This window comes from Archocentrus centrarchus, chromosome 6 (genome assembly GCF_007364275.1).
Source record: "Archocentrus centrarchus isolate MPI-CPG fArcCen1 chromosome 6, fArcCen1, whole genome shotgun sequence".
Lineage (NCBI taxonomy): Eukaryota > Metazoa > Chordata > Actinopteri > Cichliformes > Cichlidae > Archocentrus > Archocentrus centrarchus.
Window position 1 is genome coordinate 14,768,343 of NC_044351.1, and position 12,832 is coordinate 14,781,174.

At 41.0% G+C, this 12,832-nt stretch overlaps 1 protein-coding gene across 3 annotated transcripts in view; it reads right to left on the minus strand.

Annotated features, from left to right (window-relative positions):
• Nucleotides 1-12,832, minus strand: part of LOC115781117 (PDZ domain-containing RING finger protein 4) — a 152,063-nt gene that overhangs the window by 24,903 nt on the left and 114,328 nt on the right. The window lies entirely within an intron of this gene.

Here is a 12,832-nt window from a genome sequence, read left to right on the forward strand (position 1 = left end):
GCCCGTTTCATCTACTCATCTGTTGGGAAAAAGCAACACGACCCCTCACTGTTAGGCTCCAGTCACCTGTGTGGTGCTCTCAAATAAAAGAGTTATGACAGTTAGGGATGGGCTCCGTTTGTCAGCACTAATTTGGATCATGTTCCCACTTTGTAAACGATCAAATTTATGTGGCTGTAGATTTTTTTTCTTTTTGATAGTACAAATGCTGGTGGTGGTGGTGGTGGTGGTGGGGGGGGGGGGGGGGGGGGGGGGGGGGCGCTTCAATACTAATTTATGATTAATGTCTTTTTAGGTTCATTATTGGCATGTTCAGAATACTTAGTTATATCTTTAGTTACACAAAATGGTTAGCATCTGTTTGGTTTCAGTGCTCAGTCAAATTAAAAAAGTTCTGACTAAACCCCACAATGTTTGTCTTAATTCACTCATTGGTGTTTGTCAAAATAATAACACAGAAATCTTCTGGATAATATTTGCTCATTTTTTACACTCTGGTTTTGTATAATAAGACAACGCAGTAATTTTGGAACATCTGGCGGATTTTAACTTTCCACAATGCCAGCTAGCCATCTGTGAGCGGTATATCTTCCCATCAAGAAAGTAAATCATTATTTGTGCCAAAACATTAAACTATTTAAACTGTGTCTCACTGCTGTCTTAACTGGATATGGTGCGGGATGAGTTTAAAAACGTTCCTTGGACTTTGTAGGGTTTTTGCTGGAAAGATTCTCTACATGTCTAAGAAAGGGGACAGCAGAGATATGAGCAAAAGTGGCAAGACAAGCACTTTTGCTCAGTTGCTGTGGTGGTGATTTATGGCTACACAAGCCTCAGTAACCGATAATGCTAACACTGTCAATCCACTGAAATTCTGCCAAAAGATAATTACTACAAATTGCCACTAAAAACACAACTACTATTAGTTGATTTTTTTTCCCATCTGTGTTTATGCAACTATATGGCACAAGACATGCTGCTGTCAGAGTCTGCTACAGGCACATGAACAGAAGGCGTTGCACCGCAGTTCCAACAACATCAGCATGTTGGAATTTCGTCCTTCAACATGCAAGACTGAATTTGCATTTTCATAAATAAAAAAAAAAAAATATATATATCTACAAGTGAGAATGGGGACATTCGGTAGAGAAGTGGAATTAAATACTCCCCGAGGACTTCCCAAATGCTGGAAGACTGAGATTTGATGTGAACATGACTGCTAGCTCATCCTCTCGGTGAGAAAGCGGACTTGGTTCCTCTTTACACCCAAATGTCTCATTTCAATAATAAGTGTCAGAATAAAATACGGGCCAAGGTCTGCTACAGTGCAGCTCTTATGACTGTATAAATCACAGTCAGTGCTACTGTCTCAGCAACTCAAGCAATGACATGAAACCGAAAGAAAAAGAGAGAGAGTAAGGATGCCACTGGGGAAATTTGACAATCCCCTCAACATCTCTACATGAGCCAATGTACATGCCTCCTTTAACCCCTCCAACCACATAAAACACATTGCACAAGGCCCCTGGGCTATTTTTCAGATTAAAGGCCCTTCGCGCTGCTGCTGAGGTTTTATGCCCGCAGAACATTTGATGAATTCTGCCAATTTTCTTTTCTGAGCACCAATCTCGTGTGGAGTACTCCCTTTATTGCGCAACTCGTTCAAGGTGTATCACCTCTTTCAATCTGCTCTAAAATTTACTGGGTGCTTTTTTTTTTTTTTTTTTTTACATATGTTTATTATCCAATTTCTTTCTGTAATAACTCAGAGCAAGGACGACTATTTTAAAAGGACAAAGGGAGAAGGGCAACAACACTCAATGTCACACGTGTTGACACAGCATGTAAAGAAAGCACCAGTTCACGAACTTGGATTACTTTCTAGCTTTTGGTAACATGTAGTAACAGATCACTGATTTTAGCAATAAATAGGCAGCCAACCATTAACAACACCATGACCAAAACACCAACAGAGATAAGACAGAAGGATACACTCCTGCATATGAAGTTTGTGGGGAAAACTTTCAATTTTAGCTCCACGTGTCAGATACATGGTGCTATAATATCCACGACAACCTCCTGTCCTCTTTACTTGTGAGAGAACTGTACTAGGTTACTTTGGTTTTCCTGTGAAATTTTGCTGCAAATTTTAAATATGATTTGGGCCTGGTGAGGGAAACAGAGTGCTAAGTTAATCAGTTTGTTCAAGGTTAATGGTACATGCAGGGTATACGAGATTTAGAGATGCGGTTAATCTCTGTGCTTAACTTTTAAGATCTTGCCATCTTGGAGTGATTTTTAATGTAAAACGGAGGGAGAAAATCAAATTAGAGTAAAAGCTGCACTTGGGTGGATGAATAACTAATGGATGAACAGGCTTCTCCTTGGTGATAACTGATAATTGGTTTGGCGGGTGGGGGGAGGGGGGAGTGTGATGAGGGGTAGTGGGATGATGCTGTGTGCTGTGCAGATCAGCAAAATGGTCTGGCGTGAAAAGATGTTATAAGGAGTAATGGTGCCATGCATATGCTGACTGAAGAAAATCAAGTGGGTACTGTCATGGAACACCACTTTATGTGCAGAGAATGAGGCAGAAGGGAGGTGCAACAAATCTAGGTGCATCATGGTATTTTTAACACACACGCACAAAAAGAAAAAAAAAGTACAAAATGCAAACCAAAACCATTGAATTGTGACAAATAACTTTTCCTCGTTTACTTGTTTATAGTCTACTTCTTTAGTTTATTCTGTACAATGCTCACTGACTGTAGTATTAAAAGGAAGGGATGCAATGCAAATGTGAAAAGATCATTAAGGTTTGTTACAAGCCTGAGAACAACAACAGGTCAAATTACACAGTAATTATTGTGCAGATACAGAAGAATTGGGAGGCAAATATCACGACCTTTAGAAAGAGCCAGAGTTTCCATATTCTATCTTAAGTCTCAATGTGAACTATACGGGGCAGCTGCTGCACAAGGAGGTTCTGTTGCTGCCCTACCTTTCAGTATTTTTAACCACCCCCTTACTGGGAAAAATATTAAACAAGCAAGTCAAAAAATGACTCACTTAGCTGTTGCACCCCTTTTCTGAATACCCAGTCCAGACAATCAGTTGCCTAAGAGTAACAGTAAAAATGAACAATCACACTGTCATGGAATTTATGAAGCATCCAGGTTCGTCCTTGTTCAAAAATAACTTTCAGGAGATGCATAGTAGATTTTTTTTTTTCCTGGAACACAAGGAGAATCAAGTAGAGTGCTTGAACACATGTTACAGCAGTCATCCTCATCCAGTTCTGAGTTTCACACACCCGCTCCTATATCAGCCCTCCAGGTAAAGAAAAACAGCCTGTGTATGTAGTATCTCCAAGCAGCTGGGCTGTCCTCGTGGCTCATCGCAGAGCCAAAACACAGTGGATCTGTACAGTGGACGCTTACGGGCACTTTCCTTGCTTTGTAGACTTTTTTAGCTGATACTGCCACCTTCCAAGACTTTAGCAATTAAGTTGTGTGTGCATAGTGGTGGCTCTGTTAAATCATTAACTGTGAATTAACTGTGATTAACCACATTTTTTGTAAGCTGAGTTTCATTTCACTAGCCACACCCAGGCCTGATTACTGCCAGACCTGTTGAATTGACTCAAGCAAACCACAGTGATGAGAAAATGAGAAAACTTGGAACAATGATGAACCTTCCCAGGAGTGGCCGGTCTACCAAAATTACTCCAAGAGAGCATCAGTGACTCAGCCAGGAGGTCATAAATGAACCCAGAACGACATCTAAAGAACTGCAGGCCTCACTTGCCTCAGTTAAGGTCAGAGTTTATGATTCAACAATAAGAAAGAGACTGGGCAAAAATGGCCTCCATGGGAGAGTTCCAAGGAGAAAACCACTGCTGATTAAAAAGAACACAAAGGCTCATCTCACCCAAAAAACTTCTTGATGATCCCCGAGACTTATGGAAAAATATTGCTGGACTATTGTGGAGACAAAATTTTTAGAAGGTTTGAGTCCCGTTACATCTGACATAAAACTAACACAGCCCTTTGCTGTTTTAGGAACTGCATGACTTGGTGTAATTGATGGAACCACAAATTCTGCTCTCTATCAGAAAATCCTGAAGGAGAATGTCGGGCCATCAGTTTGTGCCCTGAGAGGTTTTGGAGTAGTCAGAGTTCGGTCTCAAATCCAGTTGAGATGCTGACAAAAAGCTGGCATGACCTTAAAGAGGTTTTTCGTGCTCAAAAACTTTTTCACAGCTTATGACCCTTATGAATCTTTGAAAATGGCAGTTATTTTCTTCACATTATATATGGTCATCCTAGCAGTAGAAGCAATTAACACTAGATAAGCACTATTTATGTAATGCCAGGCTCACTTGTTATCACAACACACACGTCTTGCGGTCCCTCCTCTCTCTAGATGGTTTTGTCTGTGAAGCTGCCACATGATTACTGGTTTGGGAAGGAAAGCAGAGGTCAGACAGTAGGGCGTGGGTCTTTAACTGTGCAAATAATAAACTGAGAGACTTTGAAAGGTTAGTTAGGAACGCTGTGGCTGATCACTGATCCTAGTTTTTAACTAAGAGCCAACTGAGATGAGGTATCGAGGAAGGAAGGGAAGAGAGGAAGTAAGGAGGAAAGAAGATGGGGGAAAGCATGCTTGGAAACAACAAAGCATTTAAAATGTGTGTCAAGATGCTCAAGAAAAAAAGTCAATCTGCAAAACCATTTATTTTGCGCATAATGTGTGAGATCGCTGGTGTCTTTTACCTCAGGCTGCTTTCCCCCCCCCCTCTGGAGTCAAATAACAGAATTAGTGTCCCATCACAAATGCCAAGCACCCCAAAAGATTTGAAAAGAGGCCACCTTGGCAAAATCAAGACTACTTCAAGGACTTTCACTGAACAGGTCTGGTCAATTCTACCAATGTCAAAGAAAATACAACGAGTGGATTACTGATGATAGCACGAGGCTGAAAGGTCTCAGCTCTTATTTGAGTTTTTATCTCACCAAACTCGTCTTCAAATCTTAATTCAAACACTGAGAATGTTTCAGAGAAAGCAAAGCCAGGGAGTGTCTGTCAGGTAAACGGCTGGTGATTTGATGAAATATCGGGCAGTTTATGGAGTCATAGGATTATAAGGTCTCAGTGGTACACCATGAGTAAGTACGAAGCTATTGACTTCAGAGCACTCAGCAAAGCTCGACACCACAGGGATCAAGCAAACATATACCGCAAGTACTGCCAAGTCTTTGATTTTACAAAAAGCTGTTGTAGAAGTCCTACGCAGTCTTGTAGAGTAATTACCTTCACCTGGCAACTGAGAGTCAAACTCAAGGATTAAAAATCCCTAAATGTAGCAAGTGAAAACTGTCTCTTTGTCAGGGAGAAAGGAGAACATTAAACAGCACACACACACAAACAGATGGCAAAGGAATGCAATTCAAAAATGATCCCCTTTCAGCCGAAGGACACACAGCAGTAAATAAGATCAAAACTTCCAAGGAAGAGCAGAGCTGTCCAATTAGGACGGCATTTACAATGAGACAGTGATGAAGTTGCTGATGATAATCTCATCCTTGTAAAGAGCAGCGGCACAATTCATGATTAAAAGGAAGGACATTATCTTAGAAGAGTGATCACAAGTGTAATCAATCTACTTCACGGCTCCCCACTGTGTTGTTCATGGCACAGCAAGTGCTAGCAAGAGGTTAGCGTCTCTGGTTTTCTCTCAACCCACTCAAGTCTCACTCCTTGTCAGGTCCCCAAGTCAATAAACAAAGGGAAGCGAGAGGAAATTGGATGCAATTCAGTGTTTCCCACTGTGTCCTGATTACACAGTTTGAACACGGGGAGACAGAAATGATGCTCAAAAGAGCTACTGTATAGAAAAATGCTTCTGTGCATATCAGACCAGAGAGAAAGGGACGGCCATGAAACCCTCAGGACTCGGAGTGATGTAAGGAAATATTATAACTCAGCTGCCATTGTTTTCAAGCTTTGGCTCAACACTCATTAAAATATAAAATAAAAAAAAAAAGAAGAAACAAAATCACCAGTTTTGTTTCACCATTTCCAAGTTGAAGTGAAATTGAAAAACTACATTTTTGGTCCTATTAGTAGTGTAGTCTTTTTTTTTTTTTTTTTTTTTTTTAAAACACACACACGTGTGCACACAGGTCACAAGTGAGTGGTCCAATCAAGTTCAAGTGCCGGCTAAATTCACTGCGTATCAGGCAGAAGACTTGGCAGTCGCCAATGTGTCATGTTCTAAAAAGTTTGCTGAATTTACTCTTTTGCCATTTGGTGAAGAGAGAACATTTGCTGTGGGTCACTGTGCTAATGCCGTCAAACACAATGGCAGTACTGTTTTATTCTGTTGTGCATTTCTTTGCTGGCTGCAAATGCTTAGAAGGAAACTATGTGAATCACCACTGTTAATTTCTCTCGATGGTGAACTTTAAAGATTTTATCAACATTTTTGTAAAATTTTGTTGGGACTCTGCCTGGCTCAAGCCGGCATTGTCCAATATTTTTATGATCACTTTAATAGTACTGAAGAACAGCATGCCACACTGAAAGTATAGCATGAAATCAATACCTAAGAGTCCCTATATTAATAGTAACAACAGGACTTATTAAGTAACCTCTAATAGAAAATACAAACACTGTCAGCCAGTCTGTTCTGAATATAATGAAACACCTGTCAAAACATGTTTATATGACCCGAAGCTCTGCACAGTAAATGAGCTGTAACATTACCTTGCTCTTGATGGAGAATACATTAATGAAAAAAAAAATAGTCCACCTGGCATTTTAAATATATGCAAAAAAAAAAAACAAGCAAACAAACCAAATCTTGATTAAGAACACCTGGCGTTGTTGTTTGGAGAGCGCATCTGGGAATGAGTGGTATGATTTACAGGCAATTCACAGCAAAAGTTCCTGATTAATGATTCTGCCATATCTTGAAGTTTCTCCAAAAGAGGAAAAAAAAAAAAAAAAAAGTGTTAATGAACATATTGAGCTCATGGAGGCACTCCAGAGCTGCACTTATTAGCTGGCGCTTCGGAAATATTTTGACATTACAAGGAGTAAGCAGAAAACTGTACTGAATCCACTGATTGTGTGAACAGAGGGTGGAATGGGCAGGGATAATGTGGTAATGGTATGCATGTGTGGCAGTGTAGGTCTTCACACTGCAGTGGGGACCATAATCAGGCCACGTATGTGATGACTAGGCTGTGTGTTTGGTGTCCCCTGTTTCACAGGGCTCCAGCTCCTCTGGCTAATGGCTGTAATAAAGGATTGTTCATGCTTCCATCCGCTCATTTATTCTCATTCCTGAGCCTGTGAGGGGACCGCTCCAGCAATCAGCCTCCACCCACTGGTTAATTCTGGTGCAGATTTATAGTCCTGCACAGACTGTATAATGGATGCCTGTGTACATGACCATGTGATTGTCCCTGCTTGTGTATACTTCAAACTCATCCCACCTGCACAAACTGTCTGTATTGTTTTACAAGGCTTTATCCTTACAACTGCAAGGGCGAGATTAAATTTTAACCGGACACTAAGTGCAATCACTGCCATGGTCTGGATATCAATGAGGCTATATGCAGACCCCACACCTGGAGCAAACAGGCTACAGCAGCGCTGTCATCTGTTCTGGCTCTGAGACAGGGACAGGTCACTTGTGGCTGCAGTGGAGAGGAGAGACACTCCTGACAGACAGATATGACAGCTGTTCTGTTTCCCCAGCACAGTGTGTGTTGTATGAGGGGTAATGAAGCCAGGTGAAAGATGAGAACACTCGAGGATGAAGAAGAGGCAGCATTGAGAGCATAATTTACTTTATTTTCTTTACTTAAAATATACTTCCTGTTTGGATAAACTCATATCACCAACAAATCTGAAGTACAGATCATGACAAAGAGGAAGCCAATCTAAGTATCTCATTCAACCAATCACTTACTCACTAACTCAGTCACTTCTTCAGCTCTGGTGTGTCTCATTAAACTCTTGATTATTTGTTGGTTGTAAGCATTTGGTCCCACTTAATTTCCAGTCAATCAAGCCTAAAGCATCTGATTTCATACCTCATTTATACAGTCCCTGGCCACAGTTGCCAATAGAAGCAGCATTTTGACAAGTGGAAGAATAAAAAAATGAGGGAATTAAACATAGGTGTATATCTCCTGTAAGGAACACACTCACTACAGAGAAAATCTTTGGGAAAGTCGCTCAACTATCTGTTTGTATTCTCACCATTCTTCGTAAGATTTGGGAAGAAATTCCTGGGATTGAATCACAATAAAGTTATAGATATGTTCATGTGTTTTTGCCTGTGGTGTCCATCATGACTGGTTAGACACATCACAACAAGGCCTACTAGTTTGTAAAAAAAATTCAGATCACAGGTTACTATAGTAACATACAGAAGTCTAATTTGATCTCTTTCTGTGTTCCCATCTTCTTATAGCAGGGCTTAAAATTTCAAATATTTCAAATTTGGGGGCAATTTTCCCCTTAAATGCTTTCAATGGATGGTACTTAAACGCTTTCTAACATTGTCCTGTTCTTTCCAATTCTATTTCCCAATTACAAAACTGCTCTAATGCCCTGATTTCTTTCAGGATCTATCTATCTATCTATCTGCTCCATTCTTTCCCTGCCTGCTGTCATGTCCGGTCATCAGCACCTCAGCACCGTATCAAACAGCACACAGTTATTAGTTTGAGATACAGATTCTGAGGCAGTTCACCTGAAATTTGCCTTTGGACAGTAGCTTCCCCTTGACAACACTAGCATTACCTGTCTGAGAATAATGAGGATTAATGCTGTTAATGTCACAGTAACTGCCATTTGTGAGAGATCTTAAGTCCAAATGCTTTCGCATCTTTGAAGCCTGTCTGTGTATTCCAGCCAGATGTCTTGCAGAGGGAGCTCATAGTCTTGCAGAGAGAGGCGGAGAAAGCTCTCCAGGGACTGTCCTGGTCCACCTCTGCAGCACTTCTGGCCACTGTTTCTGCACCAGTGCAAGTGTTGGACTGATTATTAGATCACTCTAATTGTGTGCAGGAATTTCCTGCATAGTAAGGAGTTGACTTCTGGAATCGACTGAATTATGCATAATCCTGGACTGCAGTTCAAGCTCTGTTATTCTGTCCATTTTCATTAGTTTTCTATGTCTTTCCGCAGAAATGGCCTAATTATAGTTTAGCTCCAAATGCAAGGACAGTGAAGCTGTTAGTTAATATAGAAGTACAGGGTTTGTCATTTCAATGGTAGTGCATCCCTGACACAATGACACACACGAGTCCTTACTGCAGAAAGAAACTCTTAAACTAGACACCAGAAGCTGAGTACTCAGGCACCACAGCAGGGTATGACACCACTTTAACTAAAGTAGAAGTTCTTTTGTTCTTGACTACCGGACAGTATGCAGAGTTGGCGAGCGATTAGGTTCATTTATACCATGGCAGCCACTTGGCAAGGATCACCACTCCATGTGGAGCCAAAGTAACACTAGAATGAGACCAAATGGCTCTCTCAATTGGAAGGCGGAGGGGAAGGGGGGGGGGGTAGCGAGGGGAGTGGTGGAGGGCATCTGCTCAACATTTACCTAGTGTTTTATAATTAGATGAGAGCAACTGCTTGGGAGCAACGCGTCTGTTCCACTGTGATTTTCTGATAACAATTCCATGGCTTGGAAACAGGCGGAGGAGGGTTATAGTTGGAGACAATTAGTGATGCTAATAAAATATGAACCATATTGCAAGTGAAGAGAAATGCATGCTCAAAACATGCAAACTGGTAGCAGGGTGGAAGCTGGTCATGACAAATAGTAATTGGTCCCAAGCAGCAGTAGGGCAACATGTTAAAACACAGTCACATCTGGCACTTTCAGTTTACTCTCTCTCACTCTGCTTCGCACATTTAGGCCTCTGTCAAATACCGACACTTAGTGAAGAATAATAACAGTATCATAAGCACAGTATCATACTCAGCAAATAAATCTGCCTCTTGCATCATAAAAAAAAAACCCCAGCTATGTCACCAAATATATTTTTCCAGGAAACAGGTTTGCTGTTAGTGAGGTCTGTTGCACTGCACTGACTTGCACACATAATACTTGGCTCTCTTAAAATCTCCCACTAAACTGCTAACTACTACCACCACCCACTAAAGACCAGCTCCTTCACACGCACTGGCATCAGCACTTTGATGCATCAGGGGTTAAAGTGGGCCAGAACCATTCGTTGTTCCGGCACATTCGGTTATGAGTAATTAAATTTGGTAGGCAGTTTAATGGAAAATACTTCCAGCTGATGCCACAGAGAAAGTAATGTCACCCCACTGTCCCTCCCACTCTACTCACAGCCTATTTGCCCCCTTCTCATCACCGTCATGCATTCACACATGCATGCATGAAATCCAGCGTCAGGCTACAGAAGGGAAGTGAGTATAAACAAAATAACTTCTTAAGGCATCAGTTTGTTTCAATCGCATCATTTCAAACAGCTCAACAAACATCACCAAACACACACATTTTTGGTTTGTGCAATGTTAGAGGAAGACAAGTGCTGTAGCTGTTCATAATGAACATCTTCAACACTTTAATCATTGTAATCGTACAAATCGGAATTTGTCACTTTGAATTAAACAAAAAAATTTTACATCATTCCCAGCAAATCACATCTAAAAGCGACATCTGCATTCAATAAGTTTGCAGGAGGCCTTCACTGGTGCAAGCTTAGCCTTCTGTGGACATTCTTCATCACAAAAAGATCTATATATCTGAGATTCACCGGGGGCCATCGCTGCAGTGTAGACCTGTCAAACAAAGACAGAGAGAAAAACGGAACTCCCTCAGTTGTGTGACTGCTAAATTTATTCCTGTACAAAGAACAAGCAAGCTTGATAGATTTTCCCCAACAACTGGGATATTTCCAGATTCTGTGTCTCCTGAAATACAGCCATCTCCCGAGAGGAGGGAACTCTACCGGAGAACTGAAAAAAACACGATACAATGCGTGAACAGACTCACAAACACTTGCATAACAACCCTCTCCACACTCACACACACACACACACACACACACCCGAGACCAGACAAGCACACAGAGACACCATGTCAAGTACTCTTTGTCCTTTCTTTTTTTTAAACAGCTTTTTGTCAGTTCCCTGATGAATTACAGCCCTCAGGTAGAGGAAGTAGCTCATCCTCATCCCACCTTCTCTCTCTCTCTCTCTCTCTCTCTCTCTCTAAATATATTCTACTATTGATTAATTCACAAACAGTCCAAAATGCACTCAATCTAAAAACAGGCATTTTGATATTGATTACCTCTGCACTATTCCCTCAGGCTCCTTTGGTTTCAAGGCACGCCTCTGAGGAAAACTATTTTCAAATCAAATTCACTTTGTTAAACTGCTTTTACTATAAAATGGTGGTGAGTCTCCAGCAAACCTGTTTAACATTAAATAAAGCCGCCTTCTCCAGACTGCCTGACATGAGCAAGCTTTGGGACCTCACTTTAATCATCTGGGACTAATCAGTCACCGTCAGCTTTTTCTTTTTTTTAAAGGAAACTCTTTGCATGTCAGTGTGTTGACAGCAGTCACTCCCACTACACATTTCATAAGCGGTGGAGAGAAACTGACAAGAGCCAGTGATACTCAGAGTTAGTGACACCCCGATGACACTAATACACTCCCACTCTGTGCCCCTCCTGACATCATCCATTCTCTGTCTAATATCTGTCTAGGGCACACACACAGTTCAACCTAGAGTTTCTTCACTTTTACCTATAAACCATAGTTTTTCTGACTTTCGAATGAGTTCTTTATCTCAGAACAACTTTCAAATATGTCACACTGTATTTATGTAGGTTTGTGCATCCATTCATAACGCACCTCTTAATGACATCCGAGGTGTGGTGGCAAGATTTCCTGCTCCACAACAGTGTCATATAGCTCCTTCTGGGTGTTCCCAAGACACACAGGATATGTACAAAAATCCTTCCTACATGTTCCGGGGCTACACTTTGTCTCTACCCAGATGGACATGCCTGGAATACCTCTAGAAGGAGGCATTCTGAAAACACCTGAATTTGACACCTGAACTACGCCAATAGGCTCCTTTCAGTGAAGCTATTCAGCAGCTGTTCACCAACTTCCTTCTGCATACTCAACTTTCTCACTCTGTCTCAAAAGATGAGATGATACTTTTGAACAGATCTTATTGTGCCAGCTTTAATGTGGTCCGGTTCATCATGAATCACAGATTCATCATCACAATGTATAGAAGAGCTCCGTCTTTAGGTTCTGCTTTTTCTTACCTTTAAAATCTACTCTAATACCTGACATTACACCAAACCAGGCGTCAGCACACTTGCTATCATTTTTTAGTTGGATTATGAATCATTAGAAATTATGGTGATGGGAAGCTGGTCTCATTAAAAAAAAAAAAAAAAAAAATTAAGAGTAAATCAAACTGAGTTCATCCAGTTAGAAAGAGTAACCTAAACCCAACTAAGGAAGGAAGTGAACCACTCTAAGGCAGATCCAAATACACCCACCCAGTGTCTCAGCCTATTGAGCAAGATTTGATGGTCAACAGTATCAAAGGCAGAAGTAAGGTCCAACATCAACAAAACACAACATTCTCCTTCATCAGTACTAAACTACAACTAAAAGAGACTCACACAGGGCCACTACTGTCTCTTATGAGCTAACAATATGTGGTATTATACTAACATCTGTCTATAAGCTAACCAATCTGTAATAAAATTGTTCTCGTCAGGCAGGTCCTTAATCGTTT